At 36.8% G+C, this 5,923-nt stretch overlaps 1 non-coding gene across 1 annotated transcript; it reads left to right on the top strand.

Annotated features, from left to right (window-relative positions):
* Positions 1–5,435: 5,435 nt before the first annotated feature.
* Positions 5,436–5,573, top strand: LOC121494127. Its single transcript, XR_005988754.1, has one exon. It is a non-coding gene; the product is annotated as a U4 spliceosomal RNA (small nuclear RNA).
* Positions 5,574–5,923: the final 350 nt, after the last annotated feature.

Below are 5,923 nucleotides of genomic sequence, written 5' to 3'. Positions count from 1 at the left end.
GGAATATTACTCAGCCATCAGAAAGGATGAAATCTTGCCATTTACATCGATGTGGATGAAACTGGAGGGTATTATGCTGAGTGAAATAAGTCAATTAAAGAAAGACAATTAACATATGGTTTCACTTTTATGTGGAACTTTATAAGAAACAGTGCAGAAATCATAGGGGAAGGGAGGGAAACTGAATGGGAAAAAATCACAGAGGGAGACAAACTATGAGAGACTCTTAAATAGGAAACAAATCGAGAGATGCCAAAGGGAGAGTAGGAGGGGGAGATGGGGTAACTGGGCATTAAGGACAACAGGTGATGTGATGAGCACTGGGTTTCATATGCAACTGATAAACTACTGAACTCTACATCTGAAACTAATGATGTACTATATGTTAGCTAATTGAATTTAAATCAATAAAAATACAAAAAGTAATAATATTAAATAAATAAATAGCAAATTCACATAAAGTACATGCACTCATCAAATTATATCACAAAAAGAGACTATCTTATAATTAACACATAGATCATTCAAACAAAATAAAGAACCCAAAATGGATCCTTAATAAATATGTTTAACTGATTTTTGACAAAGTTACAAAACGGTTCAATGAAAGCAGAATACCCTTTTCAACAAATGATGATGAGGCAATTGTACATCCATAGGCAAAAAAATAAACCTTTATTTAAAACTTATGCGATGTACAAAAATTAACTCAAAATAGATGATGGACTTAAATATAAAACCTGAAACTGCCAAACTATTAGGAAAAAAATACAGCAGAGAAATCCTTTGGAATCTAGAGCTAGGAAGAATTCTTCGATTAGCACCGAAAGCAAAAGCCATAAGATGAGAAACTGATAAATTGGACCTCATCAAAATTTAAATTTTTGTTCTATGAAAGCCCATACAAAGAGGATATACAGATGGTAAATGAGCACATGAAAAGATGTTCAACATCACTATCCATTAGAGAAATACAAGGTAAGACCACAGTGTAATTTCAGTACACACCTATCAGAATGGCTAAAACAAAAAAGCGACACCACCACTCGCTGGCATAGTTATCTATGTTTAGAAACTGGGTCACTCATATATAGCTGGTGAAATCATTAAATGATACAGCTATTCTAGAAAACAGCTTGGCAGTTTCTTATAAAACCAAACACTCAACTCCTATACAATCCAACAATTTTTCTCCTGGGCCTTTATCCCAGAGAAAGGAGAATTTACATCCACACAAAAACCTGTACATGAATGTACCCAGCAGCTTTAACCATAATAGCCTAAAACTGGCATCTGTCCAAATGTCCTTCAACAAGTGAAAGTTTAAACAAATTGCAGTACATCCATATCATGGGATACTACAGCAATTTAAAAAAGGAGACAAAACTATTCATACACACAACAATCTGGATAAATCTCGAGAGAATTACACTGTGTGAAAAAAGCCAATTTGAAATCCAACTATGACAGGTATGGCTCCAACTACATAACATTCTGGAAAAAGCAGAACTATGGCGGCAGGAAAAAGATCCATGGTCATAGGGGTTGAGGGGAGGAAGGATGGAACAGGAAGAGAGCACAGAGGATTTTTAGGACAGTGAAACTATTTTGTGGGATAATGTAATGGTAGATATATGTCATTTTACATTTGTGAAAACCTACAGAATGTACAACACCAAAAGTGAACCTGATATAAAATATCTAAACTATGGACTTAGGGTGATAATGATGTGTCAGTGCAGATTCATCTATTGTAATATACATACTATTCTGGATGGGGAAGCTATGCATGGGTTAAAGCAGAAGGATATGGGAACTCTCTGGACTTTCTGCTCCACTTTGCTGTGAACCTAAAACTGCTCTAAAAAATAAAGTCCATTACAAAAAAAGTTACTTCAGGCATGACTATATTTATTGACAAAATATAGCAATAAGAAACAGATTAGTGGTTGTTTAAGGAAAACGTGGGAGCAGAAGAAAAGTAGATGTGGGTATAAAAGGGTAACACAGGAGAGCCTTGTGATATCGGACCTGTTCAGTATCTTGACTATGGTGGTGGATACGTGAACCTATAAGATGATAAAACTGCATAGAACTTAATATACACACATACATACAATACACACACATAAATGCATGTGTGAGAGTATAAGTAAAACTGAGAAATAGGAATAGGTGGATTGCATCCATGTTAATATCCTGGTGGTTCTTACCCAACAGTTGTTACCATTGGGGAAAACCAAGCACAGTGTATAAGAGATCACTTTGTATTATACATTACAATAGTATGTGAATTATAATTATTTCAACTTTAAAGCTGAACGTCCTCTCCAGCAAGTTTTAATGATGTCATAGAAACTTGCCATACCCTGCTTAATTTTGCTATTTATAGCCAATTTCACTCTTCAGCTATGCTCATCAGCAAATAAATATGACATGCTTCCTCTCTTTAAGAATTGAAAGCTAGCCTAGCCTTAGAAATTGCCCAGTGTACTGGCATTGGGGGCTTGTCTCACCCTGCCTGCGAGGCTGTGCAGCCCTACCTTCCAGAGATTAAAGAAACCACAGTCCACACAGAGTCAGGCTCTGACAGTGTTTGGTAGCTCACAGGCTTTGTTGATGTCACTGAAACATCTGTGAAAATGATCTGCTCAACTGGGTTAAAACAGCAACTTACTGGCCCAGGGAAAATAAATTTATGCCATGGAAAATTATATTATAAAGATGTAGCCAGCCACCAACAAAAATATTATGGCACAAGGCAGGGGCCAATGAGAATTGGAAAGACCTGCAAAGAGAATTTCTTCCTCTTCAGAAACCATAAGGGGACACTTCTGGCATTCTCTCTAAAGAGAATCAAACAAGATGCCTGTAAGCTTATCACTGCTCAAAACTTAATTTCATTTTGAACCCTGAAATGGCATCTACTGTATAAAGTGTAAAATGTAAAGATTGCGTTGGGTTCCAACTGATACCACCTGATAAGAAACATCGATTTTGATACCAAGAGAAGGGAAATGTTAATTAAACAAAGAAACATCAGAGTCAGAATATTGAAAGACCACATCCTGAGCAAGGGAGGAAAGCAGACTGGGAGACTCGCTTACTCTTTGCTTTTATGTTTTTTTTTTTTTCTCTTTTGCCTTTCCTTTCTCTTCTACTTGTCCTCCACCTCTTCTCCTTATTGTTTGTTTTGTTTCATTTTTTACGATTCTGCATTCAACCTGATCTCCTAGCTTCTATTTAAGTGGCTCATTTTCAGGCTTCCGATATGTCTAAATTTTTCTGACATATTTGGGAAAAGGGGTGGAGGAAGAAATATGGAAATATATTTGCATTCGGGACTGAGAAGCAAGTCCCTCAGTAAAGAATGCATCCAAAGAATATAAATAACTTGGCCAGATAACATTAGTCATCAGGAAAGAGAAAGCAAAGTATTTATCATAGACCATCTATCCTGGCACATTAACTCAATCCAAGTTAGGTTTAAATCAATATATATATGATCTTCTCACTAAAACCTAAATAAGCTATCTAAACCAAGCAGCACCAGTTTGGTATCCACATGACAAAACAAAACTCAACATGGGAGAGAGACATCCTCCCACATCTGTGGGAGGGGGGCCGAGTGTGGCTGAATGCCCATGTTTCACTAAGGTCCCACATAGCAGGGACTGCGTTAGGACATCCAAGAGCAGCATTGACACTGGGTGGTGGTGCCCAATGGCCATGCCTAGTGGAAGCTGTGGACACCAGAAGCAGCTAGGAAAAGCTTTACATAGCAGCTAAAAAGACATCTTTGTGAGATCACATATACATTTCTGGCCCCTCAGATTTCCAGAAATCTACAGAAGAGATACAAGGGGTAATGGAAGAATGAAATAGTAAGCGGTAAAAAATCCAGGGGGAAAAAAAACCCCAAGCACACAATTTACTGTGATTAATATAAGTACATTTTTACCCTTAAGTTGGTATAGCTCAGGGAAATGCAAGTTTCATGTACATGTAGTATACTTCCATTTAACAAAGAAAGTACTCAATTGGAATAAATTAACATTTGGTCTCCTCCCAGATCTACCTAGGTAGACCCTATGTTTGTCTTTTGATTCTTTATATAGCTAGCCAAATATAATGCTCTCCAATGACACGTTAAAAAAAAAAAAAACATTGTATTTATTTATTAGAGAGCGAGTGAGCCTGAGAGCAGGGGGGGAGGGGTGAAGGTAGAGGGAGAAGCCGACATCCCGCTGAGCAGGGAGCCTGACACAGAGGCTCCTGTGTTCCATCCTAAAACCCTGAGATGATAATCTGAGCTGAAGACAGATGCTTAACCAACTGATCCACCCTGTAACCCTTCCAATGACAAGTTTCTGGAGGTTTCACCAGCATATAAATACTCGTAAATAAAAATTTCAAAATGTGATTTCACGTATACAACAAGTGATTGATTGTCAGCAATGAATTAGATGCAGCATAAAACATACGATCAACTGCCCAATAGATGTGATCTTTTACCTCTGAGCAAGCTACCTATAACATATACTCCAAGACATAAAATAAGTTCTTCATGAAGGAACATCCAGGTCATCCTTACAACACCTTCCAATCTGTTATGTGATTTTACTAAATATCTAATAAATTCCTTCTTGCTAAATGGAAAATTCCATGGCCACCTTTGGTCATTATTTCCACATCTAAACTTCACTCTCTCAATAATATTCTTTAAGGGCAGCCCGGGTGGCTCAGCAGTTTAGCACCGCCTTTGGCCCAGGGTGTAATCCTGGAGACCCGGGATTGAGTCCCATGTCAGGCTCCCTGCATGGAGCCTGCTTCTCCCTCTGCCTGTGCCTCTGCTTCTCTGTCCCTCTGTGTCTCTCATGAATAAATAAATAAAATCTTTTAAAAAAATAATATTCCTTAAACATCAGTCCCTTCTTTGTTCTATTGCATGCCCTCTTGCTTTTGAACTATTATATCCTTGAACACTTTCCTTTCATATACATTTTCTGTCTTCCAAACTTGATTCACGTTCATCATGTTCACCTTTCATTTCACTCTCGAGAATGAGCACTGACCTTATATTTTTAGTCTCCACAAGGATCTATGACCTAAAGATCTTTTATCATCATGGCTGTCTTTATTGATGCTTCATTACCATTCCTGTCATATAAGGTTCAGAATCATGCACAAAGCTCCAAGTAGGTTGGATTTCTGGTCCTTTGAAATGCTTTTATAATGATGTGAACTTGAGTTCCATTAGCTTTCCTGAATATTAAGATCTACTGCTCTCATTTTGTTTCATCTCACCTATAACTCTTGTTACTAATATGCCCTTTAAAAATGTTATTTTAATATATATTTCTTTGCAAGCCTTGGCCTAATTCTTTTCTCCATTTTTCTAAAATTTTTCTGTGTGGTTTCTAATACAACATACAAGCTTCATGCAGTGGAAGTATCACAGCCAGTGAGGTTTATCTGAGGTGCGATTACTGCTAACTGAAAACTTTTCCAATATGATGTACAAGTGCAATGACAAATATTTTCTTTAGTACAAAAATCAATACAGTAATTGTGTTCTCCTAATTAAATCAATTTACATGAATGTTTTATCTCACCAAAATACAACTTAATGGTCTTCTACATGATATTTGTCATAAAAGGAAAGGAAGCCAGGTGAAAGAGGAGCATAGAATTATTCCTGGTACTTAAGGAGGAATCTAAGAACGTATGTTACTGATTCTGGGCTAGTTGAGTCAGCTCTAAATGAAGAGCAAATTTTGTGGATTTGGAAATATTCACATGACTTGAGAGTATTCACAAAAACACAAAATTTTCAACTAACAATAATCTAAAAACTCATAAAGTCTATATTTTCTTTATCAGCTTTAGTTTGATATTTTGATTGACTTCATTTTAGTTTTTC

This window comes from Vulpes lagopus, chromosome 6 (assembly GCF_018345385.1).
Source record: "Vulpes lagopus strain Blue_001 chromosome 6, ASM1834538v1, whole genome shotgun sequence".
Classification (NCBI taxonomy): domain Eukaryota; kingdom Metazoa; phylum Chordata; class Mammalia; order Carnivora; family Canidae; genus Vulpes; species Vulpes lagopus.
Note: the sequence above shows the minus strand (reverse complement) of the source record. Positions and strands in the feature narration are given on the sequence as shown.